This window comes from Hyla sarda, chromosome 1 (assembly GCF_029499605.1).
Source record: "Hyla sarda isolate aHylSar1 chromosome 1, aHylSar1.hap1, whole genome shotgun sequence".
NCBI classification, from domain to species: Eukaryota; Metazoa; Chordata; class Amphibia; order Anura; family Hylidae; genus Hyla; species Hyla sarda.
This window is the reverse complement of record NC_079189.1, coordinates 257120599-257147980: the sequence shown is the minus strand read 5'-3', so window position 1 is coordinate 257147980 and position 27382 is coordinate 257120599. Positions and strand designations below refer to the sequence as shown.

Below are 27382 nucleotides of genomic sequence, written 5' to 3'. Positions count from 1 at the left end.
GGATTGCCAGCCAGTCTCCCATGCCGGTAACTGCTGGGCAGCAGTCTGCGATCTGAGGAGAGCAGGCACGTTCAGGCTTAGGATGGCCGTTGACAGCTTCACACCCTGTTTATTGTGGATTTAAGCATCAATAAATCCTTTTCCGAATCTGAGCGGAAGGCGGCAACAGAGCAAAATGTCAACTGCACCCGGGATTCCCAGCCAGTCTTCTATGCTGGTACTTACCAGGCCCTAAGCTGGGTAGCAGTCTGCGATCTGACGAGAGCAGGTGCATTTAGCTTAGGATGGCCGTTGACAGCTTCACACTTTGTATACTGTGGATTTAAGCATCAATAAATAATTTTCGGAATCGGAGCAGAAACAGAGCAAAATGTCAACTGCACCCGGGATTCCCAGCCAGTCTCCCATGCTGGTACTTATCAGGCCCGAAGCAGGGTAGCAGTCTGCGATCTGACGAGAACAGGCACATTCAGCTTAGAATGGCCGTTGACAGCTTCTCGCCCTTTATACTGTGCATTTAAGCATCAATAAAACCTTTTCGGTATCGGAACGGAAGGGAAGGCGGCAACAGAGCAAAATGTCAACGGCAGCCGGGATGCCCAGCCAGTGTCCCATGCCGGTACTTACCGGGCACTAAGATCTGTACCAGTCTGCGATCTGACGAGAGCAGGCGCGTTAAGCTTAGAATGGCCGTCGACAGCTTCACACCTTGTATACTGTGGATTTAAGCATCAATAAATTATTTTCGGAATCGGAGCGAAAGGCAGCAATAGAGCAAAATGTCAACGGCACCTGGGATTCCCAGCCAGTCTCCCATGCCAGTACTTACTGGGCCCTAAGCTGGGAAGCAGTCTGCGATCTGACAAGAGCAGGCGCGTTCAGCTTAGGATGGCCGTTGACATCTTCACGCCTTGTATACTGTTAATTTAAGCATCAATAAATATTTTTTTTAATCGGAGAGTAAGGCGGCAACAGATCAAAATGTCAATAGCACCTTGGATTGCCAGCCAGTCTCCCATGCCCGTACTTGCCGGGCAGCAGTCTGCGATCTGACAAGAACAGGCGCATTCAGCTTAGGATAGCCGTAGACGGCTTCACACCCTGTATATTGTGGATTTAAGCATCAATAAATCCTTTTTGGAATCGGAGCAAAATGTCTACAGAGCTACAGAGCAAAATGTCAACAACACCTGAGATTCCCAGCCAGTCTCCCATGATGGTACTTACCGGGCCCTAAGCTGGGTAGCAGTCTGCAATCTGACGAGAGCAGGCGCGTTCAGCTTAGGATGGCCATGAACAGCTTCATGCCCTTTATACTGTGCATTTAAGCATCAATAAATCCTTTTCTGAATCGGAAAGGAAGGCGGCAACAGATTAAAATGTCAACTGCACCCGGGATTCCCAGCCAGTCTCCCATGCTGGTACTTACCAGGCCCTAAGCTGGGTAGCAGTCTGCGATCTGACGAGAGCAGGCGCGTTCAGCTTAGGATGGCCGTTGACAGCTTCACACTTTGTATACTGTGCATTTAAGCATCAATAAATCCTTTTCGGAATCGGAACGGAAGGCGGTAACAGAGCAAAATGTCAGCGGCAGCCGGGATTCCCAGCCAGTGTCCCATGCCGGTACTTACCGGGCCCTAAGATCTGTACCAGTCTGCGATCTGACGAGAGCAGGCGCGTTAAGTTTAGGATGGCCGTCGACAGCTTCACACCTTGTATACTGTGGATTTAAGCATCAATAAATTCTTTTCGGAATCGGAGCGGAAGGCGGCAACAGAGCAAAATGTCAACTGCACCCGGGATTCCCAGCCAGTCTCCCATGCCGGTATTTACTGGGCCCTAAGATGGGTAGCAGTCTGCGATCTGACGAGAGCAGGCGCGTTCAGCTTAGGATGGCCGTTGACATCTTCACGCCTTGTATATTGTGGATTTAAGCATCAATAAATATTTTTTTAATCGTAGAGGAAGGAGGCAACAGAGCAAAATGTCAATGGCACCTTGGATTGCCAGCCAGTCTCCCATGCCGGTAACTGCCGGGCAGCAGTCTGCGATCTGAGGAGAGCAGGCACGTTCAGGCTTAGGATGGCCGTTGACAGCTTCACACCCTGTTTATTGTGGATTTAAGCATCAATAAATCCTTTTCCGAATCTGAGCGGAAGGCGGCAACAGATTAAAATGTCAACTGCACCCGGGATTCCCAGCCAGTCTCCCATGCTGGTACTTACCAGGCCCTAAGCTGGGTAGCAGTCTGCGATCTGACGAGAGCAGGTGCATTTAGCTTAGGATGGCCGTTGACAGCTTCACACTTTGTATACTGTGGATTTAAGCATCAATAAATAATTTTCGGAATCGGAGCAGAAACAGAGCAAAATGTCAACTGCACCCGGGATTCCCAGCCAGTCTCCCATGCTGGTACTTATCAGGCCCGAAGCAGGGTAGCAGTCTGCGATCTGACGAGAACAGGCACATTCAGCTTAGGATGGCCGTAGACAACTTCACACCCTGTATACTGTGGATTTAAGCATCAATAAATCCTTTTCGGTATCGGAGCGTAAGGCGGCAACAGAGCAAAATGTCAACGACACCTGGGATTCCCAGCCAGTCTCCCATGCTGGTACTTACCGGGCTCTAAGCTGGGTAGCAGTCTGCGATCTGACGAGAGCAGGCACGTTCAGCTTAGGATGGCCGTTGACAGCTTCTCGCACTTTATACTGTGCATTTAAGCATCAATAAATCCTTTTCGGAATCGGAACCGGAACCGGAACGGAAGGCGGCAACAGAGCAAAATGTCAATAGCACCTTGGATTGCCAGCCAGTCACCCATGCCCGTACTTGCCGGGCAGCAGTCTGCGATCTGACAAGAACAGGCACATTCAGCTTAGGATAGCCGTAGACGGCTTCACACCCTGTATACTGTGGATTTAAGCATCAATAAATCCTTTTCGGAATCGAAGCGGAAGGCGGTTACAGAGCAAAATGTCAACAACACCTGGGATTCCCAGCCAGTCTCCCATGCTGGTACTTACCAGGCCCTAAGCTGGGTAGCAGTCTGCGATCTGACGAGAGCAGGCGTGTTCAGCTTAGGATGGCCGTTGTAAGGTTCACATTTTGTATACTGTGGATTTAAGCATCAATAAATAATTTTCGGAATCGGAGCAGAAACAGAGCAAAATGTCAACTGCTCCCAGGATTCCCAGCCAGCCTCCCATGCCGGTACTTACCAGGCCCGAAGCTGGGTAGCAGTCTGCGATCTGACAAGAACAGGCGCATTCAGCTTAGGATGGCCGTAGATATTTTCACAACCTGTATACTGTGGATTTAAGCATCAATAAATCCTTTTCGGAATCGGAGCGAAAGGCGGCAACAGAGCAAAATGTCAACGACACCTGGGATTCCCAGCCAGTTTCCCATGCTGGTACTTACCGGGCCCTAAGCTGGGTAGCAGTCTGCGATCTGACGAGAGCAGGCGAATTCAGCTTAGGATGGCCGTTGACAGCTTCTCGCCCTTTATACTGTGCATTTAAGCATCAATAAAACCTTTTCGGAATCAGAACGGAACGGAAGGCGGCAACAGAGCAAAATGTCAACGGCAGCCGGGATTCCCAGCCAGTGTCCCATGCCGGTACTTACCGGGCCCTAAGATCTGTACCAGTCTGCGATCTGACGAGAGCAGGCGCGTTAAGCTTAGGATGGCCGTCGACAGCTTCACACCTTGTATACTGTGGATTTAAGCATCAATAAATTCTTTGCGGAATCGGAGCGGAAGGCAGCAATAGAGCAAAATGTCAATAGCACCTGGGATTCCCAGCCAGTCTCCCATGCCAGTACTTACCAGGCCCTAAGCTGGGAAGCAGTCTGCGATCTGACAAGAGCAGGCGCGTTCAGCTTAGGATGGCCGTTGACATCTTCACGCCTTGTATACTGTTAATTTAAGCATCAATAAATATTTTTTTTAATCGGAGAGTAAGGCGGCAACAGATCAAAATGTCAATAGCACCTTGGATTGCCAGCCAGTCTCCCATACCCGTACTTGCCGGGCAGCAGTCTGCGATCTGACAAGAACAGGCGCATTCAGCTTAGGATAGCCGTAGACGGCTTCACACCCTGTATATTGTGGATTTAAGCATCAATAAATCCTTTTTGGAATCGGAGCAAAATGTCTACAGAGCTACAGAGCAAAATGTCAACAACACCTGAGATTCCCAGCCAGTCTCCCATGCTGGTATTTACCGGGCCCTAAGCTGGGTAGCAGTCTGCAATCTGACGAGAGCAGGCGCGTTCAGCTTAGGATGGCCATTAACAGCTTCATGCCCTTTATACTGTGCATTTAAGCATCAATAAATCCTTTTCTGAATCGGAGCGGAAGGCGGCAACAGATTAAAATGTCAACTGCACCCGGGATTCCAAGCCAGTCTCCCATGCTGGTACTTACCAGGCCCTAAGCTGGGTAGCAGTCTGCGATCTGACGAGAGCAGGCGCGTTCAGCTTAGGATGGCCGTTGACAGCTTCACACTTTGTATACTGTGCATTTAAGCATCAATAAATCCTTTTCGGAATCGTAACGGAAGGCGGCAACAGAGCAAAATGTCAGCGACAGCCGGGATTCCCAGCCAGTGTCCCATGCCGGTACTTACCGGGCCCTAAGATCTGTACCAGTCTGCGATCTGACGAGAGCAGGCGCGTTAAGTTTAGGATGGCCGTCGACAGCTTCACACCTTGTATACTGTGGATTTAAGCATCAATAAATTCTTTTCGGAATCGGAGCGGAAGGCGGCAACAGAGCAAAATGTCAACTGCACCCAGGATTCCCAGCCAGTCTCCCATGCCGGTATTTACTGGGCCCTAAGCTGGGAAGCAGTCTGCGATCTGACGAGAGCAGGCGCATTTAGCTTAGGATGGCCGTTGACAGCTTCACACTTTGTATACTGTGGATTTAAGCATCAATAAATAATTTTCGGAATCGGAGCAGAAACAGAGCAAAATGTCAACTGCACCCGGGATTCCCAGCCAGTCTCCCATGCTGGTACTTATCAGGCCCGAAGCAGGGTAGCAGTCTGCGATCTGACGAGAACAGGCACATTCAGCTTAGGATGGCCGTAGACAACTTCACACCCTGTATACTGTGGATTTAAGCATCAATAAATCCTTTTCGGTATCGGAGCGTAAGGCGGCAACAGAGCAAAATGTCAACGACACCTGGGATTCCCAGCCAGTCTCCCATGCTGGTACTTACCGGGCTCTAAGCTGGGTAGCAGTCTGCGATCTGACGAGAGCAGGCACGTTCAGCTTAGGATGGCCGTTGACAGCTTCTCGCACTTTATACTGTGCATTTAAGCATCAATAAATCCTTTTCGGAATCGGAACGGAAGGCGGCAACAGATTAAAATGTCAACTGCACCCGGGATTCCAAGCCAGTCTCCCATGCTGGTACTTACCAGGCCCTAAGCTGGGTAGCAGTCTGCGATCTGACGAGAGCAGGCGCGTTCAGCTTAGGATGGCCGTTGACAGCTTCACACTTTGTATACTGTGCATTTAAGCATCAATAAATCCTTTTCGGAATCGGAACGGAAGGCGGCAACAGAGCAAAATGTCAGCGACAGCCGGGATTCCCAGCCAGTGTCCCATGCCGGTACTTACCGGGCCCTAAGATCTGTACCAGTCTGCGATCTGACGAGAGCAGGCGCGTTAAGTTTAGGATGGCCGTCGACAGCTTCACACCTTGTATACTGTGGATTTAAGCATCAATAAATTCTTTTCGGAATCGGAGCGGAAGGCGGCAACAGAGCAAAATGTCAACTGCACCCAGGATTCCCAGCCAGTCTCCCATGCCGGTATTTACTGGGCCCTAAGCTGGGTAGCAGTCTGCGATCTGACGAGAGCAGGCGCATTTAGCTTAGGATGGCCGTTGACAGCTTCACACTTTGTATACTGTGGATTTAAGCATCAATAAATAATTTTCGGAATCGGAGCAGAAACAGAGCAAAATGTCAACTGCACCCGGGATTCCCAGCCAGTCTCCCATGCTGGTACTTATCAGGCCCGAAGCAGGGTAGCAGTCTGCGATCTGACGAGAACAGGCACATTCAGCTTAGGATGGCCGTAGACAACTTCACAACCTGTATACTGTGGATTTAAGCATCAATAAATCCTTTTCGGTATCGGAGCGTAAGGCGGCAACAGAGCAAAATGTCAACGACACCTGGGATTCCCAGCCAGTCTCCCATGCTGGTACTTACCGGGCTCTAAGCTGGGTAGCAGTCTGCGATCTGACGAGAGCAGGCACGTTCAGCTTAGGATGGCCGTTGACAGCTTCTCGCACTTTATACTGTGCATTTAAGCATCAATAAATCCTTTTCGGAATCGGAACGGAAGGCGGCAACAGAGCAAAATGTCAATAGCACCTTGGATTGCCAGCCAGTCACCCATGCCCGTACTTGCCGGGCAGCAGTCTGCGATCTGACAAGAACAGGCACATTCAGCTTAGGATAGCCGTAGACGGCTTCACACCCTGTATACTGTGGATTTAAGCATCAATAAATCCTTTTCGGAATCGAAGCGGAAGGCGGTTACAGAGCAAAATGTCAACAACACCTGGGATTCCCAGCCAGTCTCCCATGCTGGTACTTACCGGGCCCTAAGCTGGGTAGCAGTCTGCGATCTGACGAGAGCAGGCGTGTTCAGCTTAGGATGGCCGTTGTAAGGTTCACATTTTGTATACTGTGGATTTAAGCATCAATAAATAATTTTCGGAATCGGAGCAGAAACAGAGCAAAATGTCAACTGCTCCCAGGATTCCCAGCCAGCCTCCCATGCCGGTACTTACCAGGCCCGAAGCTGGGTAGCAGTCTGCGATCTGACAAGAACAGGCGCATTCAGCGTAGGATGGCCGTAGATATTTTCACAACCTGTATACTGTGGATTTAAGCATCAATAAATCCTTTTCGGAATCGGAGCGAAAGGCGGCAACAGAGCAAAATGTCAACGACACCTGGGATTCCCAGCCAGTTTCCCATGCTGGTACTTACCGGGCCCTAAGCTGGGTAGCAGTCTGCGATCTGACGAGAGCAGGCGAATTCAGCTTAGGATGGCCGTTGACAGCTTCTCGCCCTTTATACTGTGCATTTAAGCATCAATAAAACCTTTTCGGAATCAGAACGGAACGGAAGGCGGCAACAGAGCAAAATGTCAACGGCAGCCGGGATTCCCAGCCAGTGTCCCATGCCGGTACTTACCGGGCCCTAAGATCTGTACCAGTCTGCGATCTGACGAGAGCAGGCGCGTTAAGCTTAGGATGGCCGTCGACAGCTTCACACCTTGTATACTGTGGATTTAAGCATCAATAAATTCTTTGCGGAATCGGAGCGGAAGGCAGCAATAGAGCAAAATGTCAATAGCACCTGGGATTCCCAGCCAGTCTCCCATGCCAGTACTTACCAGGCCCTAAGCTGGGAAGCAGTCTGCGATCTGACAAGAGCAGGCGCGTTCAGCTTAGGATGGCCGTTGACATCTTCACGCCTTGTATACTGTTAATTTAAGCATCAATAAATATTTTTTTTAATCGGAGAGTAAGGCGGCAACAGATCAAAATGTCAATAGCACCTTGGATTGCCAGCCAGTCTCCCATACCCGTACTTGCCGGGCAGCAGTCTGCGATCTGACAAGAACAGGCGCATTCAGCTTAGGATAGCCGTAGACGGCTTCACACCCTGTATATTGTGGATTTAAGCATCAATAAATCCTTTTTGGAATCGGAGCAAAATGTCTACAGAGCTACAGAGCAAAATGTCAACAACACCTGAGATTCCCATCCAGTCTCCCATGCTGGTATTTACCGGGCCCTAAGCTGGGTAGCAGTCTGCAATCTGACGAGAGGAGGCGCGTTCAGCTTAGGATGGCCATTAACAGCTTCATGCTCTTTATACTGTGCATTTAAGCATCAATAAATCCTTTTCTGAATCGGAGCGGAAGGCGGCAACAGATTAAAATGTCAACTGCACCCGGGATTCCAAGCCAGTCTCCCATGCTGGTACTTACCAGGCCCTAAGCTGGGTAGCAGTCTGCGATCTGACGAGAGCAGGCGCGTTCAGCTTAGGATGGCCGTTGACAGCTTCACACTTTGTATACTGTGCATTTAAGCATCAATAAATCCTTTTCGGAATCGGAACGGAAGGCGGCAACAGAGCAAAATGTCAGCGACAGCCGGGATTCCCAGCCAGTGTCCCATGCCGGTACTTACCGGGCCCTAAGATCTGTACCAGTCTGCGATCTGACGAGAGCAGGCGCGTTAAGTTTAGGATGGCCGTCGACAGCTTCACACCTTGTATACTGTGGATTTAAGCATCAATAAATTATTTTCGGAATCGGAGCGGAAGGCGGCAACAGAGCAAAATGTCAACTGCACCCGGGATTCCCAGCCAGTCTCCCATGCCGGTATTTACTGGGCCCTAAGCTGGGTAGCAGTCTGCGATCTGACGAGAGCAGGCGCGTTCAGCTTAGGATGGCCGTTGACATCTTCACGCCTTGTATATTGTGGATTTAAGCATCAATAAATATTTTTTTAATCGGAGAGGAAGGCGGCAACAGAGTAAAATGTCAATGGCACCTTGGATTGCCAGCCAGTCTCCCATGCCGGTAACTGCCGGGCAGCAGTCTGCGATCTGAGGAGAGCAGGCACGTTCAGGCTTAGGATGGCCGTTGACAGCTTCACACCCTGTTTATTGTGGATTTAAGCATCAATAAATCCTTTTCCGAATCTGAGCGGAAGGCGGCAACAGAGCAAAATGTCAACTGCACCCGGGATTCCCAGCCAGTCTCCCATGCTGGTACTTACCAGGCCCTAAGCTGGGTAGCAGTCTGCGATCTGACGAGAGCAGGTGCATTTAGCTTAGGATGGCCGTTGACAGCTTCACACTTTGTATACTGTGGATTTAAGCATCAATAAATAATTTTCGGAATCGGAGCAGAAACAGAGCAAAATGTCAACTGCACCCGGGATTCCCAGCCAGTCTCCCATGCTGGTACTTATCAGGCCCGAAGCAGGGTAGCAGTCTGCGATCTGACGAGAACAGGCACATTCAGCTTAGAATGGCCGTTGACAGCTTCTCGCCCTTTATACTGTGCATTTAAGCATCAATAAAACCTTTTCGGAATCGGAACGGAACGGAAGGCGGCAACAGAGCAAAATGTCAACGGCAGCCGGGATTCCCAGCCAGTGTCCCATGCCGGTACTTACTGGGCACTAAGATCTGTACCAGTCTGCGATCTGACGAGAGCAGGCGCGTTAAGCTTAGAATGGCCGTCGACAGCTTCACACCTTGTATACTGTGGATTTAAGCATCAATAAATTCTTTTCGGAATCGGAGCGGAAGGCAGCAATAGAGCAAAATGTCAACGGCACCTGGGATTCCCAGCCAGTCTCCCATGCCAGTACTTACTGGGCCCTAAGCTGGGAAGCAGTCTGCGATCTGACAAGAGCAGGCGCGTTCAGCTTAGGATGGCCGTTGACATCTTCACGCCTTGTATACTGTTAATTTAAGCATCAATAAATATTTTTTTTAATCGGAGAGTAAGGCGGCAACAGATCAAAATGTCAATAGCACCTTGGATTGCCAGCCAGTCTCCCATGCCCGTACTTGCCGGGCAGCAGTCTGCGATCTGACAAGAACAGGCGCATTCAGCTTAGGATAGCCGTAGACGGCTTCACACCCTGTATATTGTGGATTTAAGCATCAATAAATCCTTTTTGGAATCGGAGCAAAATGTCTACAGAGCTACAGAGCAAAATGTCAACAACACATGAGATTCCCAGCCAGTCTCCCATGCTGGTACTTACCGGGCCCTAAGCTGGGTAGCAGTCTGCAATCTGACGAGAGCAGGCGCGTTCAGCTTAGGATGGCCATTAACAGCTTCATGCCCTTTATACTGTGCATTTAAGCATCAATAAATCCTTTTCTGAATCGGAGCGGAAGGCGGCAACAGATTAAAATGTCAACTGCACCCGGGATTCCCAGCCAGTCTCCCATGCTGGTACTTACCAGGCCCTAAGCTGGGTAGCAGTCTGCGATCTGACGAGAGCAGGCGCGTTCAGCTTAGGATGGCCGTTGACAGCTTCACACTTTGTATACTGTGCATTTAAGCATCAATAAATCCTTTTCGGAATCGGAACGGAAGGCGGTAACAGAGCAAAATGTCAGCGGCAGCCGGGATTCCCAGCCAGTGTCCCATGCCGGTACTTACCGGGCCCTAAGATCTGTACCAGTCTGCGATCTGACGAGAGCAGGCGCGTTAAGTTTAGGATGGCCGTCGACAGCTTCACACCTTGTATACTGTGGATTTAAGCATCAATAAATTCTTTTCGGAATCGGAGCGGAAGGCGGCAACAGAGCAAAATGTCAACTGCACCCGGGATTCCCAGCCAGTCTCCCATGCCGGTATGTACTGGGCCCTAAGCTGGGTAGCAGTCTGCGATCTGACGAGAGCAGGCGCGTTCAGCTTAGGATGGCCGTTGACATCTTCACGCCTTGTATATTGTGGATTTAAGCATCAATAAATATTTTTTTAATCGGAGAGGAAGGAGGCAACAGAGCAAAATGTCAATGGCACCTTGGATTGCCAGCCAGTCTCCCATGCCGGTAACTGCCGGGCAGCAGTCTGCGATCTGAGGAGAGCAGGCACGTTCAGGCTTAGGATGGCCGTTGACAGCTTCACACCCTGTTTATTGTGGATTTAAGCATCAATAAATCCTTTTCCGAATCTGAGCGGAAGGCGGCAACAGATTAAAATGTCAACTGCACCCGGGATTCCCAGCCAGTCTCCCATGCTGGTACTTACCAGGCCCTAAGCTGGGTAGCAGTCTGCGATCTGACGAGAGCAGGTGCATTTAGCTTAGGATGGCCGTTGACAGCTTCACACTTTGTATACTGTGGATTTAAGCATCAATAAATAATTTTCGGAATCGGAGCAGAAACAGAGCAAAATGTCAACTGCACCCGGGATTCCCAGCCAGTCTCCCATGCTGGTACTTATCAGGCCCGAAGCAGGGTAGCAGTCTGCGATCTGACGAGAACAGGCACATTCAGCTTAGGATGGCCGTAGACAACTTCACACCCTGTATACTGTGGATTTAAGCATCAATAAATCCTTTTCGGAATCGGAGCGTAAGGCGGCAACAGAGCAAAATGTCAACGACACCTGGGATTCCCAGCCAGTCTCCCATGCTGGTACTTACCGGGCTCTAAGCTGGGAAGCAGTCTGCGATCTGACGAGAGCAGGCACGTTCAGCTTAGGATGGCCGTTGACAGCTTCTCGCACTTTATACTGTGCATTTAAGCATCAATAAATCCTTTTCGGAATCGGAACGGAACGGAAGGCGGCAACAGAGCAAAATGTCAACGGCAGCCGGGATTCCCAACCAGTGTCCCATGCCGGTACTTACCGGGCCCTAAGATCTGTACCAGTCTGCGATCTGACAAGAGCAGGCACGTTAAGCTTAGGATGGCCGTCGACAGCTTCACACCTTGTATACTGTGTATTTAAGCATCAATAAATTATTTTCGGAATCGGAGCGGAAGGCAGCAATAGAGCAAATTGTCATCGGCACCCGGGATTCCCAGCCAGTCTCCCATGCCAGTACTTACCGGGCCCTAGGCTGGGTAGCAGTCTGCGATCTGACGAGAGCAGGCGCGTTCAGCTTAGGATGGCCATTGACAGCTTCATGCTTTTTATACTGTGCATTTAAGCATCAATAAATCCTTTTCGGAATCGGAGAGGAAGGCGGCAACAGAGCAAAATGTCAATAGCACCTTGGATTGCCAGCCAGTCTCCCATGCCCGTACTTGCCGGGCAGCAGTCTGCGATCTGACAAGAACAGGCACATTCAGCTTAGGATAGCCGTAGACGGCTTCACACCCTGTATACTGTGGATTTAAGCATCAATAAATCCTTTTCGGAATCGGAGCGGAAGGCGGCTACAGAGCAAAATGTCAACAACACCTGGGATTCCCAGCCAGTCTCCCATGCTGGTACTTACCGGGCCCTAAGCTGGGTAGCAGTCTGCGTTCTGACGAGAGCAGGCGCGTTAAGTTTAGGATGGCCGTCGACAGCTTCACACCTTGTATACTGTGGATTTAAGCATCAATAAATTCTTTTCGGAATCGGAGCGGAAGGCGGCAACAGAGCAAAATGTCAACTGCACCCGGGATTCCCAGCCAGTCTCCCATGCCGGTATTTACTGGGCCCTAAGCTGGGTAGCAGTCTGCGATCTGACGAGAGCAGGCGCGTTCAGCTTAGGATGGCCGTTGACATCTTCACGCCTTGTATATTGTGGATTTAAGCATCAATAAATATTTTTTTAATCGGAGAGGAAGGAGGCAACAGAGCAAAATGTCAATGGCACCTTGGATTGCCAGCCAGTCTCCCATGCCGGTAACTGCCGGGCAGCAGTCTGCGATCTGAGGAGAGCAGGCACGTTCAGGCTTAGGATGGCCGTTGACAGCTTCACACCCTGTTTATTGTGGATTTAAGCATCAATAAATCCTTTTCCGAATCTGAGCGGAAGGCGGCAACAGATTAAAATGTCAACTGCACCCGGGATTCCCAGCCAGTCTCCCATGCTGGTACTTACCAGGCCCTAAGCTGGGTAGCAGTCTGCGATCTGACGAGAGCAGGTGCATTTAGCTTAGGATGGCCGTTGACAGCTTCACACTTTGTATACTGTGGATTTAAGCATCAATAAATAATTTTCGGAATCGGAGCAGAAACAGAGCAAAATGTCAACTGCACCCGGGATTCCCAGCCAGTCTCCCATGCTGGTACTTATCAGGCCCGAAGCAGGGTAGCAGTCTGCGATCTGACGAGAACAGGCACATTCAGCTTAGGATGGCCGTAGACAACTTCACACCCTGTATACTGTGGATTTAAGCATCAATAAATCCTTTTCGGAATCGGAGCGTAAGGCGGCAACAGAGCAAAATGTCAACGACACCTGGGATTCCCAGCCAGTCTCCCATGCTGGTACTTACCGGGCTCTAAGCTGGGTAGCAGTCTGCGATCTGACGAGAGCAGGCACGTTCAGCTTAGGATGGCCGTTGACAGCTTCTCGCACTTTATACTGTGCATTTAAGCATCAATAAATCCTTTTCGGAATCGGAACGGAAGGCGGCAACAGAGCAAAATGTCAACGGCAGCCGGGATTCCCAACCAGTGTCCCATGCCGGTACTTACCGGGCCCTAAGATCTGTACCAGTCTGCGATCTGACAAGAGCAGGCACGTTAAGCTTAGGATGGCCGTCGACAGCTTCACACCTTGTATACTGTGGATTTAAGCATCAATAAATTCTTTTCGGAATCGGAGCGGAAGGCAGCAATAGAGCAAAATGTCATCGGCACCCGGGATTCCCAGCCAGTCTCCCATGCCAGTACTTACCGGGCCCTAGGCTGGGTAGTAGTCTGCGATCTGATGAGAGCAGGCGCGTTCAGCTTTGGATGGCCATTGACAGCTTCATGCTTTTTATACTGTGCATTTAAGCATCAATAAATCCTTTTCGGAATCGGAGAGGAAGGCGGCAACAGAGCAAAATGTCAATAGCACCTTGGATTGCCAGCCAGTCTCCCATGCCCGTACTTGCCGGGCAGCAGTCTGCGATCTGACAAGAACAGGCACATTCAGCTTAGGATAGCCGTAGACGGCTTCACACCCTGTATACTGTGGATTTAAGCATCAATAAATCCTTTTCGGAATCGGAGCGGAAGGCGGCTACAGAGCAAAATGTCAACAACACCTGGGATTCCCAGCCAGTCTCCCATGCTGGTACTTACCGGGCCCTAAGCTGGGTAGCAGTCTGCGTTCTGACGAGAGCAGGCGCGTTTAGCTTAGGATGGCCGTTGACAGCTTCAGGCCCTTTATACTGTGCATTTAAGCATCAATAAATCCTTTTCCGAATCGGAGCGGAAGGCGGCAACAGATTAAAATGTCAACTGCACCCGGGATTCCCAGCCAGTCTCCCATGCTGGTACTTACCAGGCCCTAAGCTGGGTAGCAGTCTGCGATCTGACGAGAGCTGGCGCGTTCAGCTTAGGATGGCCATTGACATCTTCACACTTTGTATACTGTGGATTTAAGCATCAATAAATCCTTTTCGGAATCGGAACCGGAACGGAAGGCGGAAACAGAGCAAAATGTCAACGGCAGCCGGGATTCCCAGCCAGTGTCCCATGCCGGTACTTACCGGGCCCTAAGATCTGTACCAGTCTGCGATCTGACGAGAGCAGGCGCGTTAAGCTTAGGATGGCCGTCGACAGCTTCACACCTTGTATACTGTGGATTTAAGCATCAATAAATTATTTTCGGAATCGGAGCGGAAGGCAGCAATAGAGCAAAATATCAACGGCACCCGGGATTCCCAGCCAGTCTCCCATGCCAGTACTTACCGGGCCCTAAGCTGGGTAGCAGCCTGCGATCTGACGAGAGCAGGCGCGTTCAGCTTAGGATGGCCGTTGACATCTTCACTCTTTGTATACTGTGGATTTAAGCATCAATAAATATTTTTTTTAATCGGAGAGGAAGGCGGCAACAGATCAAAATGTCAATAGCACCTTGGATTGCCAGCCAGTCTCCCATGCCCGTACTTGCCGGGCAGCAGTCTGCGATCTGACAAGAACAGGCACATTCAGCTTAGGATAGCCGTAGACGGCTTCACACCCTGTATATTGTGGATTTAATAAATCCTTTTCGGAATCGGAGCAAAATGTCTACAGAGCTACAGAGCAAAATGTCAACAACACCTGAGATTCCCAGCCAGTCTCCCATGCTGGTACTTACCGGGCCCTAGGCTGGGTAGCAGTCTGCGATCTGACGAGAGCAGGCGCGTTCAGCTTAGGATGGCCGTTAACAGCTTCACGCCCTTTATACTGTGCATTTAAGCATCAATAAATCCTTTTCCGAATAGGAGCGGAAGGCGGCAACAGATTAAAATGTCAACTGCACCCGGGATTCCCAGCCAGTCTCCCATGCTGGTACTTACCAGGCCCTAAGCTGGGTAGCAGTCTGCGATCTGACGAGAGCAGGTGCGTTCAGCTTAGGATGGCCGTTGACAGCTTCTCATTTTGTATACTGTGCATTTAAGCATCAATAAATCCTTTTCGGAATCGGAACGGAAGGCGGCAACAGAGCAAAATGTCAACGGCAGCCGGGATTCCCAGCCAGTGTCCCATGCCGGTACTTACCGGGCCCTAAGATCTGTACCAGTCTGCGATCTGACGAGAGCAGGCGCGTTCAGCTTAGGATGGCCATTGACAGCTTCATGCTTTTTATACTGTGCATTTAAGCATCAATAAATCCTTTTCGGAAACGGAATGGAAGGCGGCAACAGAGCAAAATGTCAACTGCACCCGGTATTCCCAGCCAGTCTCCCATGCCGGTACTTACTGGGCCCTAAGCTGGGTAGCAGTCTGCGATCTGACGAGAGCAGGCGCGTTCAGCTTAGGATGGCCATTGACATCTTCACGCCTTGTATATTGTGGATTTAAGCATCAATAAATAATTTTTTAATCGGAGAGGAAGGTGGCAACAGAGCAAAATGTCAATGGCACCTTGGATTGCCAGCCAGCCTCCCATGCCGGTAACTGCCGGGCAGCAGTCTGCGATCTGAGGAGAGCAGGCACGTTCAGGCTTAGGATGGCCGTTGACAGCTTCACACCCTGTGTATTGTGGATTTAAGCATCAATAAATCCTTTTCCGAATCGGAGCGGAAGGCGGCGATCTGACGAGAGCAGGCGCGTTCAGCTTAGGATGGCCATTGACAGCTTCTCGCCCTTTATACTGTGCATTTAGGCATAAATAAGCTTTGGATGGCCGTCAACAGCTTCACACCTTGTATACTGTGGATTTAAGCATCAATAAATTATTTTCGGAATCGGAGCGGAAGGCAGCAATAGAGCAAAATGTCAACGGCACCTGGGATTCCCAGCCAGTCTCCCATGCCAGTACTTACCGGGCCCTAAGCTGGGTAGCAGTCTGCGATCTGACGAGAGCAGGCGCGTTCAGCTTAGGATGGCCATTGACAGCTTCATGCTTTTTATACTGTGCATTTAAGCATCAATAAATCCTTTTCGGAATCGGAGAGTAAGGCGGCAACAGAGCAAAATGTCAATAGCACCTTGGATTGCCAGCCAGTCACCCATGCCCGTACTTGCCGGGCAGCAGTCTGCGATCTGACAAGAACAGGCACATTCAGCTTAGGATAGCCGTAGACGGCTTCACACCCTGTATACTGTGGATTTAAGCATCAATAAATCCTTTTCGGAATCGAAGCGGAAGGCGGTTACAGAGCAAAATGTCAACAACACCTGGGATTCCCAGCCAGTCTCCCATGCTGGTACTTACCGGGCCCTAAGCTGGGTAGCAGTCTGCGATCAGACGAGAGCAGGCGTGTTCAGCTTAGGATGGCCGTTGTACGCTTCACATTTTGTATACTGTGGATTTAAGCATCAATAAATAATTTTCGGAATCGGAGCAGAAACAGAGCAAAATTTCAACTGCTCCCAGGATTCCCAGCCAGCCTCCCATGCCGGTACTTACCAGGCCCGAAGCTGGGTAGCAGGCTGCAATCTGACAAGAACAGGCGCATTCAGCTTAGGATGGCCGTAGACATTTTCACAACCTGTATACTGTGGATTTAAGCATCAATAAATCCTTTTCGGAATCGGAGCGAAAGGCGGCAACAGAGCAAAATGTCAACGACACCTGGGATTCCCAGCCAGTCTCCCATGCTGGTACTTACCGGGCCCTAAGCTGGGTAGCAGTCTGCGATCTGACGAGAGCAGGCGAGTTCAGCTTAGGATGGCCGATGACAGCTTCTTGCCCTTTATACTGTGCATTTAAGCATCAATAAAACCTTTTCGGAATCGGAACGGAACGGAAGGCGGCAACAGAGCAAAATGTCAACGGCAGCCGGGATTCCCAGCCAGTGTCCCATGCCGGTACTTACCGGGCCCTAAGATCTGTACCAGTCTGCGATCTGACGAGAGCAGGCGCGTTAAGCTTAGGATGGCCGTCGACAGCTTCACACCTTGTATACTGTGGATTTAAGCATCAATAAATTATTTTCGGAATCGGAGCGGAAGGCAGCAATAGAGCAAAATGTCAACGGCACCTGGGATTCCCAGCCAGTCTCCCATGCCAGTACTTACCGGGCCCTAAGCTAGGAAGCAGTCTGCGATCTGACAAGAGCAGGCGCGTTCAGCTTAGGATGGCCGTTGACATCTTCACGCCTTGTATACTGTTGATTTAAGCATCAATAAATATTTTTTTTAATCGGAGAGTAAGGCGGCAACAGATCAAAATGTCAATAGCACCTTGGATTGCCAGCCAGTCTCCCATGCCCGTACTTGCCGGGCAGCAGTCTGCGATCTGACAAGAACAGGCGCATTCAGCTTAGGATAGCCGTAGACGGCTTCACACCCTGTTTATTGTGGATTTAAGCATCAATAAATCCTTTTTGGAATCGGAGCAAAATGTCTACAGAGCTACAGAGCAAAATGTCAACAACACCTGAGATTCTCAGCCAGTCTCCCATGCTGGTACTTACCGGGCCCTAAGCTGGGTAGCAGTCTGCAATCTGACGAGAGGAGGCGCGTTCAGCTTAGGATGGCCATTAACAGCTTCATGCCCTTTATACTGTGCATTTAAGCATCAATAAATCCTTTTCCGAATCGGAGCGGAAGGCGGCAACAGATTAAAATGTCAACTGCACCCGGGATTCCCAGCCAGTCTCCCATGCTGGTACTTACCAGACCCTAAGCTGGGTAGCAGTCTGCGATCTGACGAGAGCAGGCGCGTTCAGCTTAGGATGGCCGTTGACAGCTTCACAGTTTGTATACTGTGCATTTAAGCATCAATAAATCCTTTTCGGAATCGGAACGGAAGGCGGCAACAGAGCAAAATGTCAGCGGCAGCCGGGATTCCCAGCCAGTGTCCCATGCCGGTACATACCGGGCCCTAAGATCTGTACCAGTCTGCGATCTGACGAGAGCAGGCGCGTTAAGTTTAGGATGGCCGTCGACAGCTTCACAGCTTGTATACTGTGGATTTAAGCATCAATAAATTCTTTTCGGAATCGGAGCGGAAGGCGGCAACAGAGCAAAATGTCAACTGCACCCGGGATTCCCAGCCAGTCTCCCATGCCGGTACTTACTGGGCCCTAAGCTGGGTAGCAGTCTGCGATCTGACGAGAGCAGGCGCGTTCAGCTTAGGATGGCCGTTGACATCTTCACGCCTTGTATATTGTGGATTTAAGCATCAATAAATATTTTTTTAATCGGAGAGGAAGGCGGCAACAGAGCAAAATGTCAATGGCACCTTGGATTGCCAGCCAGTCTCCCATGCCGGTAACTGCCGGGCAGCAGTCTGCGATCTGAGGAGAGCAGGCACGTTCAGGCTTAGGATGGCCGTTGACAGCTTCACACCCTGTTTATTGTGCATTTAAGCATCAATAAATCCTTTTCCGAATCTGAGCGGAAGGCGGCAACAGACTAAAATGTCAACTGCACCCGGGATTCCCAGCCAGTCTCCCATGCTGGTACTTACCAGGCCCTAAGCTGGGTAGCAGTCTGCGATCTGACGAGAGCAGGTGCATTTAGCTTAGGATGGCCGTTGACAGCTTCACACTTTGTATACTGTGGATTTAAGCATCAATAAATAATTTTCGGAATCGGAGCAGAAACAGAGCAAAATGTCAACTGCACCCGGGATTCCCAGCCAGTCTCCCATGCTGGTACTTATCAGGCCCGAAGCAGGGTAGCAGTCTGCGATCTGACGAGAACAGGCACATTCAGCTTAGGATGGCCGTAGACAACTTCACACCCTGTATACTGTGGATTTAAGCATCAATAAATCCTTTTCGGAATCGGAGCGTAAGGCGGCAACAGAGCAAAATGTCAACGACACCTGGGATTCCCAGCCAGTCTCCCATGCTGGTACTTACCGGGCCCTAAGCTGGGTAGCAGTCTGCGATCTGACGAGAGCAGGCGCGTTCAGCTTAGGATGGCCGTTGACAGCTTCACGCCCTTTATACTGTGCATTTAAGCATCAATAAATCCTTTTCCGAATCGGAGCGTAAGGCGGCAACAGATTAAAATGTCAACTGCACCCGGGATTCCCAGCCAGTGTCCCATGCCGGTACTTACCGGGCCCTAAGATCTGTACCAGTCTGCGATCTGGCGAGAGCAGGCGCGTTAAGCTTAGGATGGCCGTCGACAGCTTCACACCTTGTATACTGTGGATTTAAGCATCAATAAATTCTTTTCGGAATCGGAGCGGAAGGCAGCAATAGAGCAAAATATCAACGGCACCCGGGATTACCAGCCAGTCTCACATGCCAGTACTTACCGGGCCCTAAGCTGGGTAGCAGTCTGCAATCTGACGAGAGCAGGCGCGTTCAGCTTAGGATGGCCGTTGACATCTTCACGCCTTGTATACTGTGGATTTAAGCATCAATAAATATTTTTTTTAATCGGAGAGGAAGGCGGCAACAGATCAAAATGTCAATAGCACCTTGGATTGCGAGCCAGTCTCCCATGCCTGTACTTGCCGGGCAGCAGTCTGCGATCTGACAAGAACAGGCGCATTCAGCTTAGGATAGCCGTAGACAGCTTCACACCCTGTATATTGTGGATTTAAGCATCAATAAATCCTTTTCGGAATCGGAGCAAAATGTCTACAGAGCTACAGAGCAAAATGTCAACAACACCTGAGATTCCCAGCCAGTCTCCCATGCTGGTACTTACCGGGCCCTAAGCTGGGTAGCAGTCTGCGATCTGACGAGAGCAGGCGCGTTCAGCTTAGGATGGCCGTTGACAGCTTCACACTTTGTATACTGTGCATTTAAGCATCAATAAAACCTTTTCGGAATCGGAACGGAAGGCGGCAACAGAGCAAAATGTCAACGGCAGCCGGGATTCCCAGCCAGTGTCCCATGCCGGTACTTACCGGGCCCTAAGATCTGTACCAGTCTGCGATCTGACAAGAGCAGGCACGTTAAGCTTAGGATGGCCGTCGACAGCTTCACACCTTGTATACTGTGGATTTAAGCATCAATAAATATTTTTTTCATCGGAGAGGAAGGCGGCAACAGAGCAAAATGTCAACTGCACCCGGGATTCCCAGCTAGTCTCCCATGCCGGTACTTACTGGGCCCTAAGCTGGGTAGAAGTCTGCGATCTGACGAGAGCAGGCGCGTTCAGCTTAGGATGGCAGTTGACATCTTCACGCCTTGTATATTGTGGATTTAAGCATCAATAAATATTTTTTTAATCGGAGAGGAAGGCGGCAACAGAGCAAAATGTCAATGGCACCTTGGATTGCCAGCCAGTCTCCCATGCCGGTAACTGCCGGGCAGCAGTCTGCGATCTGAGGAGAGCAGGCACGTTCAGGCTTAGGATGGCTGTTGACAGCTTCACACCCTGTATATTGTGGATTTAAGCATCAATAAATCCTTTTCCGAATCGGAGGGGAAGGCGGCAACAGATTAAAATGTCAACTGCACCCGGGATTCCCAGCCAGTCTCCCATGCTGGTACTTACAAAGCTCTAAGCTGGGTAGCAGTCTGCGATCTGACGAGAACAGGCGCATTCAGCTTAGGATGGCTGTAGACGTCTTCACATCCTGTATACTGTGGATTTAAGCATCAATAAATCCTTTTCGGAATCGGAGCGGAAGGCGGCAACAGAGCAAAATGTCAACGACACCTGGGATTCCCAGCCAGTCTCCCATGCTGGTACTTACCAGGACCTAAGCTGGGTAGCAGTCTGCGATCTGACGAGAGCAGGCGCGTTCAGCTTAGGATGGCCGTTGACAGCTTCACACTTTGTATACTGTGGATTTAAGCATCAATAAATAATTTTCGGAATCTGAGCAGAAACAGAGCAAAATGTCAACTGCACCCGGGATTCCCAGCCAGTCTCCCTTGCTGGTACTTACCAGGCCCGAAGCAGGGTAGCAGTCTGCGATCTGACGAGAACAGGCGCGTTCAGCTTAGGATGGCCGTTGACAGCTTCTCGCCCTTTATACTGTGCATTTAGGCATCAATAAATCCTTTTCGGAATTGGAACGGAAGGCGGCAACAGAGCAAAATGTCGCCGGCAGCCGGGATTCCCAGCCAGTGTCCCATGCCGGTACTTACCGGGCCCTAAGATCTGTACCAGTCTGCGATCTGACGAGAGCAGAAGCGTTAAGCTTAGGATGGCCGTCGACAGCTTCACACCTTGTATACTGTGGATTTAAGCATCAATAAATTCTTTTCGGAATCGGAGCGGAAGGCAGCAATAGAGCAAAATATCAACGGCACCCGGGATTCCCAGCCAGTCTCCCATGCCAGTACTTACCGGGCCCTAAGCTGGGTAGCAGTCTGCGATCTGACGAGAGAAGGCGCGTTCAGCTTAGGATGGCCGTTGACATCTTCACGCCTTGTATACTGTGGATTTAAGCATCAATAAATATTTTTTTTAATCAGAGAGGAAGGCGGCAACAGATCAAAATGTCAATAGCACCTTGGAATGCCAGCCAGTCTCCAATGCCCGGACTTGCCGGGCAGCAGTCTGCGATCTGACAAGAACAGGCGCATTCAGCTTAGGATAGCCGTAGACGGCTTCACACCCTGTATATTGTGGATTTAAGCATCAATAAATCCTTTTCGGAATCAAAGCAAAATGTCTACAGAGCTACATGTCAACAACACCTGAGATTCCCAGCCAGTCTCCCATGCTGGTACTTACCGGGCCCTAAGCTGTGTAGCAGTCTGCGATCTGGCGAGAGCAGGCGCGTTCAGCTTAGGATGGCCATTGACAGCTTCACACTTTGTATACTGTGGATTTAAGCATCAATAAATAATTTTCGGAATCGGAGCAGAAACAGAGCAAAATGTCAACTGCACCCGGGATTCCCAGCCAGTCTCCCATGCTGGTACTTACCAGGCCCGAAGCTGGGTAGCAGTCTGCGATCTGACGAGAACAGTCGCATTCAGCTTAGGATGGCCATAGACATCTTCACACCCTGTATACTGTGGATTTAAGCATCAATAAATCCTTTTCGGAATCGGAGCGTAAGGCGGCAACAGAGCAAAATGTCAACGACACCTGGGATTCCCAGACAGTCTCCCATGCTGGTACTTACCGGGCCCTAAGCTGGGTAGCAGTCTGCGATCTGACGAGAGCAGGCGCGTTCAGCTTAGGATGGCCGTTGACAGCTTCACGCCCTTTATACTGTGCATTTAAGCATCAATAAATCCTTTTCCGAATCGGAGCGGAAGGCGGCAACAGATTAAAATGTCAACTGCACCTGGGATTCCCAGCCAGTCTCCCATGCTGGTACTTACCAGGCCCTAAGCTGGGTAGCAGTCTGCGATCTGACGAGAGCAGGCACGTTCAGCTTAGGATGGCCGTTGACAGCTTCACACTTTGTATACTGTGGATTTAAGCATCAATAAAAAAAATTCGGAATCGGAGGGGAAACAGAGCAAAATGTCAACTGCACCCGGGATTCCCAGCCAGTCTCCCATGCTGGTACTTACCAGGCCCGAATCTGGGTAGCAGTCTGCGATCTGACGAGAAGAGGCGTATTCAGCTTAGGATGGCCGTTGACAGCTTCTCGCCCTTTATACTGTGCATTTAGGCATCAATAAATCCTTTTCGGAATTGGAACGGAAGGCGACAACAGAGCAAAATGTCAACGGCAGCCGGGATTCCCAGCCAGTGTCCCATGCCGGAACTTACCGGGCCCTAAGATCTGTACCAGTCTGCGATCTGACGAGAGCAGGCGCGTTAAGCTTAGGATGGCCGTCGACAGCTTCACACCTTGTATACTGTGGATTTAAGCATCAATAAATTATTTTCGGAATCGGAGCGGAAGGCAGCAATAGAGCAAAATATCAACAGCACCCGGGATTCCCAGCCAGTCTCCCATGCCAGTACTTACCGGGCCCTAAGCTGGGTAGCAGTCTGCGATCTGACGAGAGCAGGCGCGTTCAGCTTAGGATGGCCGTTGACATCTTCACTCTTTGTATACTGTGGATTTAAGCATCAATAAATATTTTTTTTAATCGGAGAGGAAGGCGGCAACAGATCAAAATGTCAATAGCACCTTGGATTGCCAGCCAGTCTCCCATGCCCGTACTTGCCGGGTAGCAGTCTGCGATCTGACAAGAACAGGCACATTCAGCTTAGGATAGCCGTAGACGGCTTCACACCCTGTATATTGTGGATTTAATAAATCCTTTTCGGAATCGGAGCAAAATGTCTACAGAGCTACAGAGCAAAATGTCAACAACACCTGAGATTCCCAGCCAGTCTCCCATGCTGGTACTTACCGGGCCCTAAGCTGGGTAGCAGTCTGCGATCTGACGAGAGCAGGCGCGTTCAGCTTAGGATGGCCGTTGACAGCTTCACACTTTGTATATTGTGCATTTAAGCATCAATAAAACCTTTTCGGAATCGGAACGGAAGGCGGCAACAGAGCAAAATGTCAACGGCAGCCGGGATTCCCAGCCAGTGTCCCATGCCGGTACTTACCGGGCCCTAAGATCTGTACCAGTCTGCGATCTGACGAGAGCAGGCACGTTAAGCTTAGGATGGCCGTCGACAGCTTCACACCTTGTATACTGTGGATTTAAGCATCAATAAATATTTTTTTCATCGGAGAGGAAGGCGGCAACAGAGCAAAATGTCAACTGCACCCGGGATTCCCAGCTAGTCTCCCATGCCGGTACTTACTGGGCCCTAAGCTGGGTAGAAGTCTGCGATCTGACGAGAGCAGGCGCGTTCAGCTTAGGATGGCAGTTGACATCTTCACGCCTTGTATATTGTGGATTTAAGCATCAATAAATATTTTTTTAATCGGAGAGGAAGGCGGCAACAGAGCAAAATGTCAATGGCACCTTGGATTGCCAGCCAGTCTCCCATGCCGGTAACTGCCGGGCAGCAGTCTGCGATCTGAGGAGAGCAGGCACGTTCAGGCTTAGGATGGCTGTTGACAGCTTCACACCCTGTATATTGTGGATTTAAGCATCAATAAATCCTTTTCCGAATCGGAGGGGAAGGCGGCAACAGATTAAAATGTCAACTGCACCCGGGATTCCCAGCCAGTCTCCCATGCTGGTACTTACAAAGCTCTAAGCTGGGTAGCAGTCTGCGATCTGACGAGAACAGGCGCATTCAGCTTAGGATGGCCGTAGACGTCTTCACATCCTGTATACTGTGGATTTAAGCATCAATAAATCCTTTTCGGAATCGGAGCGGAAGGCGGCAACAGAGCAAAATGTCAACGACACCTGGGATTCCCAGCCAGTCTCCCATGCTGGTACTTACCAGGACCTAAGCTGGGTAGCAGTCTGCGATCTGACGAGAGCAGGCGCGTTCAGCTTAGGATGGCCGTTGACAGCTTCACACTTTGTATACTGTGGATTTAAGCATCAATAAATAATTTTCGGAATCTGAGCAGAAACAGAGCAAAATGTCAACTGCACCCGGGATTCCCAGCCAGTCTCCCTTGCTGGTACTTACCAGGCCCGAAGCAGGGTAGCAGTCTGCGATCTGACGAGAACAGGCGCGTTCAGCTTAGGATGGCCATTGACAGCTTCTCGCCCTTTATACTGTGCATTTAGGCATCAATAAATCCTTTTCGGAATTGGAACGGAAGGCGGCAACAGAGCAAAATGTCGCCGGCAGCCGGGATTCCCAGCCAGTGTCCCATGCCGGTACTTACCGGGCCCTAAGATCTGTACCAGTCTGCGATCTGACGAGAGCAGAAGCGTTAAGCTTAGGATGGCCGTCGACAGCTTCACACCTTGTATACTGTGGATTTAAGCATCAATAAATTCTTTTCGGAATCGGAGCGGAAGGCAGCAATAGAGCAAAATATCAACGGCACCCGGGATTCCCAGCCAGTCTCCCATGCCAGTACTTACCGGGCCCTAAGCTGGGTAGCAGTCTGCGATCTGACGAGAGAAGGCGCGTTCAGCTTAGGATGGCCGTTGACATCTTCACGCCTTGTATACTGTGGATTTAAGCATCAATAAATATTTTTTTTAATCAGAGAGGAAGGCGGCAACAGATCAAAATGTCAATAGCACCTTGGAATGCCAGCCAGTCTCCCATGCCCGGACTTGCCGGGCAGCAGTCTGCGATCTGACAAGAACAGGCGCATTCAGCTTAGGATAGCCGTAGACGGCTTCACACCCTGTATATTGTGGATTTAAGCATCAATAAATCCTTTTCGGAATCAAAGCAAAATGTCTACAGAGCTACATGTCAACAACACCTGAGATTCCCAGCCAGTCTCCCATGCTGGTACTTACCGGGCCCTAAGCTGTGTAGCAGTCTGCGATCTGGCGAGAGCAGGCGCGTTCAGCTTAGGATGGCCATTGACAGCTTCACACTTTGTATACTGTGGATTTAAGCATCAATAAATAATTTTCGGAATCGGAGCAGAAACAGAGCAAAATGTCAACTGCACCCGGGATTCCCAGCCAGTCTCCCATGCTGGTACTTACCAGGCCCGAAGCTGGGTAGCAGTCTGCGATCTGACGAGAACAGTCGCATTCAGCTTAGGATGGCCATAGACATCTTCACACCCTGTATACTGTGGATTTAAGCATCAATAAATCCTTTTCGAAATCGGAGCGTAAGGCGGCAACAGAGCAAAATGTCAACGACACCTGGGATTCCCAGCCAGTCTCCCATGCTGGTACTTACCGGGCCCTAAGCTGGGTAGCAGTCTGCGATCTGACGAGAGCAGGCGCGTTCAGCTTAGGATGGCCGTTGACAGCTTCACACCCTTTATACTGTGCATTTAAGCATCAATAAATCCTTTTCCGAATCGGAGCGGAAGGCGGCAACAGATTAAAATGTCAACTGCACCTGGGATTCCCAGCCAGTCTCCCATGCTGGTACTTACCAGGCCCTAAGCTGGGTAGCAGTCTGCGATCTGACGAGAGCAGGCACGTTCAGCTTAGGATGGCCGTTGACAGCTTCACACTTTGTATACTGTGGATTTAAGCATCAATAAAAAAAATTCGGAATCGGAGGGGAAACAGAGCAAAATGTCAACTGCACCCGGGATTCCCAGCCAGTCTCCCATGCTGGTACTTACCAGGCCCGAATCTGGGTAGCAGTCTGCGATCTGACGAGAAGAGGCGTATTCAGCTTAGGATGGCCGTTGACAGCTTCTCGCCCTTTATACTGTGCATTTAGGCATCAATAAATCCTTTTCGGAATTGGAACGGAAGGCGACAACAGAGCAAAATGTCAACGGCAGCCGGGATTCCCAGCCAGTGTCCCATGCCGGAACTTACCGGGCCCTAAGATCTGTACCAGTCTGCGATCTGACGAGAGCAGGCGCGTTAAGCTTAGGATGGCCGTCGACAGCTTCACACCTTGTATACTGTGGATTTAAGCATCAATAAATTATTTTCGGAATCGGAGCGGAAGGCAGCAATAGAGCAAAATATCAACGGCACCCGGGATTCCCAGCCAGTCTCCCATGCCAGTACTTACCGGGCCCTAAGCTGGGTAGCAGTCTGCGATCTGACGAGAGCAGGCGCGTTCAGCTTAGGATGGCCGTTGACATCTTCACTCTTTGTATACTGTGGATTTAAGCATCAATAAATATTTTTTTTAATCGGAGAGGAAGGCGGCAACAGATCAAAATGTCAATAGCACCTTGGATTGCCAGCCAGTCTCCCATGCCCGTACTTGCCGGGCAGCAGTCTGCGATCTGACAAGAACAGGCACATTCAGCTTAGGATAGCCGTAGACGGCTTCACACCCTGTATATTGTGGATTTAATAAATCCTTTTCGGAATCGGAGCAAAATGTCTACAGAGCTACAGAGCAAAATGTCAACAACACCTGAGATTCCCAGCCAGTCTCCCATGCTGGTACTTACCGGGCCCTAAGCTGGGTAGCAGTCTGCGATCTGACGAGAGCAGGCGCGTTCAGCTTAGGATGTCCGTTAACAGCTTCACGCCCTTTATACTGTGCATTTAAGCATCAATAAATCCTTTTCCGAATAGGAGCGGAAGGCGGCAACAGATTAAAATGTCAACTGCACCCGGGATTCCCAGCCAGTCTCCCATGCTGGTACTTACCAGGCCCTAAGCTGGGTAGCAGTCTGCGATCTGACAAGAGCAGGCGCGTTCAGCTTAGGATGGCCGTTGACAGCTTCTCATTTTGTATACTGTGCATTTAAGCATCAATAAATCCTTTTCGGAATCGGAACGGAAGGCGGCAACAGAGCAAAATGTCAACGGCAGCCGGGATTCCCAGCCAGTGTCCCATGCCGGTACTTACCGGGCCCTAAGATCTGTACCAGTCTGCGATCTGACGAGAGCAGGCG

At 50.2% G+C, this 27382-nt stretch overlaps 15 pseudogenes; all 15 read right to left on the bottom strand.

Moving 5' to 3' along the window:
* Nucleotides 1–1380: 1380 nt before the first annotated feature.
* On the bottom strand, nucleotides 1381–1500 carry LOC130349599 (5S ribosomal RNA; annotated as a pseudogene).
* An 8485-nt stretch (nucleotides 1501–9985) lies between these two features.
* LOC130349588 (5S ribosomal RNA) lies at nucleotides 9986–10105 on the bottom strand (annotated as a pseudogene).
* Nucleotides 10106–13766: 3661 nt separating this feature from the next.
* LOC130352017 (5S ribosomal RNA) lies at nucleotides 13767–13886 on the bottom strand (annotated as a pseudogene).
* A 492-nt stretch (nucleotides 13887–14378) lies between these two features.
* Nucleotides 14379–14498, bottom strand: LOC130336395 (5S ribosomal RNA; annotated as a pseudogene).
* Nucleotides 14499–14971: 473 nt separating this feature from the next.
* Nucleotides 14972–15091, bottom strand: LOC130324063 (5S ribosomal RNA; annotated as a pseudogene).
* An 849-nt stretch (nucleotides 15092–15940) lies between these two features.
* LOC130336191 (5S ribosomal RNA) lies at nucleotides 15941–16060 on the bottom strand (annotated as a pseudogene).
* A 2871-nt stretch (nucleotides 16061–18931) lies between these two features.
* On the bottom strand, nucleotides 18932–19051 carry LOC130313421 (5S ribosomal RNA; annotated as a pseudogene).
* Nucleotides 19052–19733: 682 nt separating this feature from the next.
* On the bottom strand, nucleotides 19734–19853 carry LOC130334394 (5S ribosomal RNA; annotated as a pseudogene).
* An 877-nt stretch (nucleotides 19854–20730) lies between these two features.
* Nucleotides 20731–20850, bottom strand: LOC130351990 (5S ribosomal RNA; annotated as a pseudogene).
* Nucleotides 20851–22116: 1266 nt separating this feature from the next.
* LOC130318315 (5S ribosomal RNA) lies at nucleotides 22117–22236 on the bottom strand (annotated as a pseudogene).
* Nucleotides 22237–22917: 681 nt separating this feature from the next.
* LOC130323977 (5S ribosomal RNA) lies at nucleotides 22918–23037 on the bottom strand (annotated as a pseudogene).
* A 271-nt stretch (nucleotides 23038–23308) lies between these two features.
* Nucleotides 23309–23428, bottom strand: LOC130334205 (5S ribosomal RNA; annotated as a pseudogene).
* Nucleotides 23429–24305: 877 nt separating this feature from the next.
* Nucleotides 24306–24425, bottom strand: LOC130351985 (5S ribosomal RNA; annotated as a pseudogene).
* Nucleotides 24426–25691: 1266 nt separating this feature from the next.
* On the bottom strand, nucleotides 25692–25811 carry LOC130313410 (5S ribosomal RNA; annotated as a pseudogene).
* Nucleotides 25812–26492: 681 nt separating this feature from the next.
* LOC130317832 (5S ribosomal RNA) lies at nucleotides 26493–26612 on the bottom strand (annotated as a pseudogene).
* Nucleotides 26613–27382: the final 770 nt, after the last annotated feature.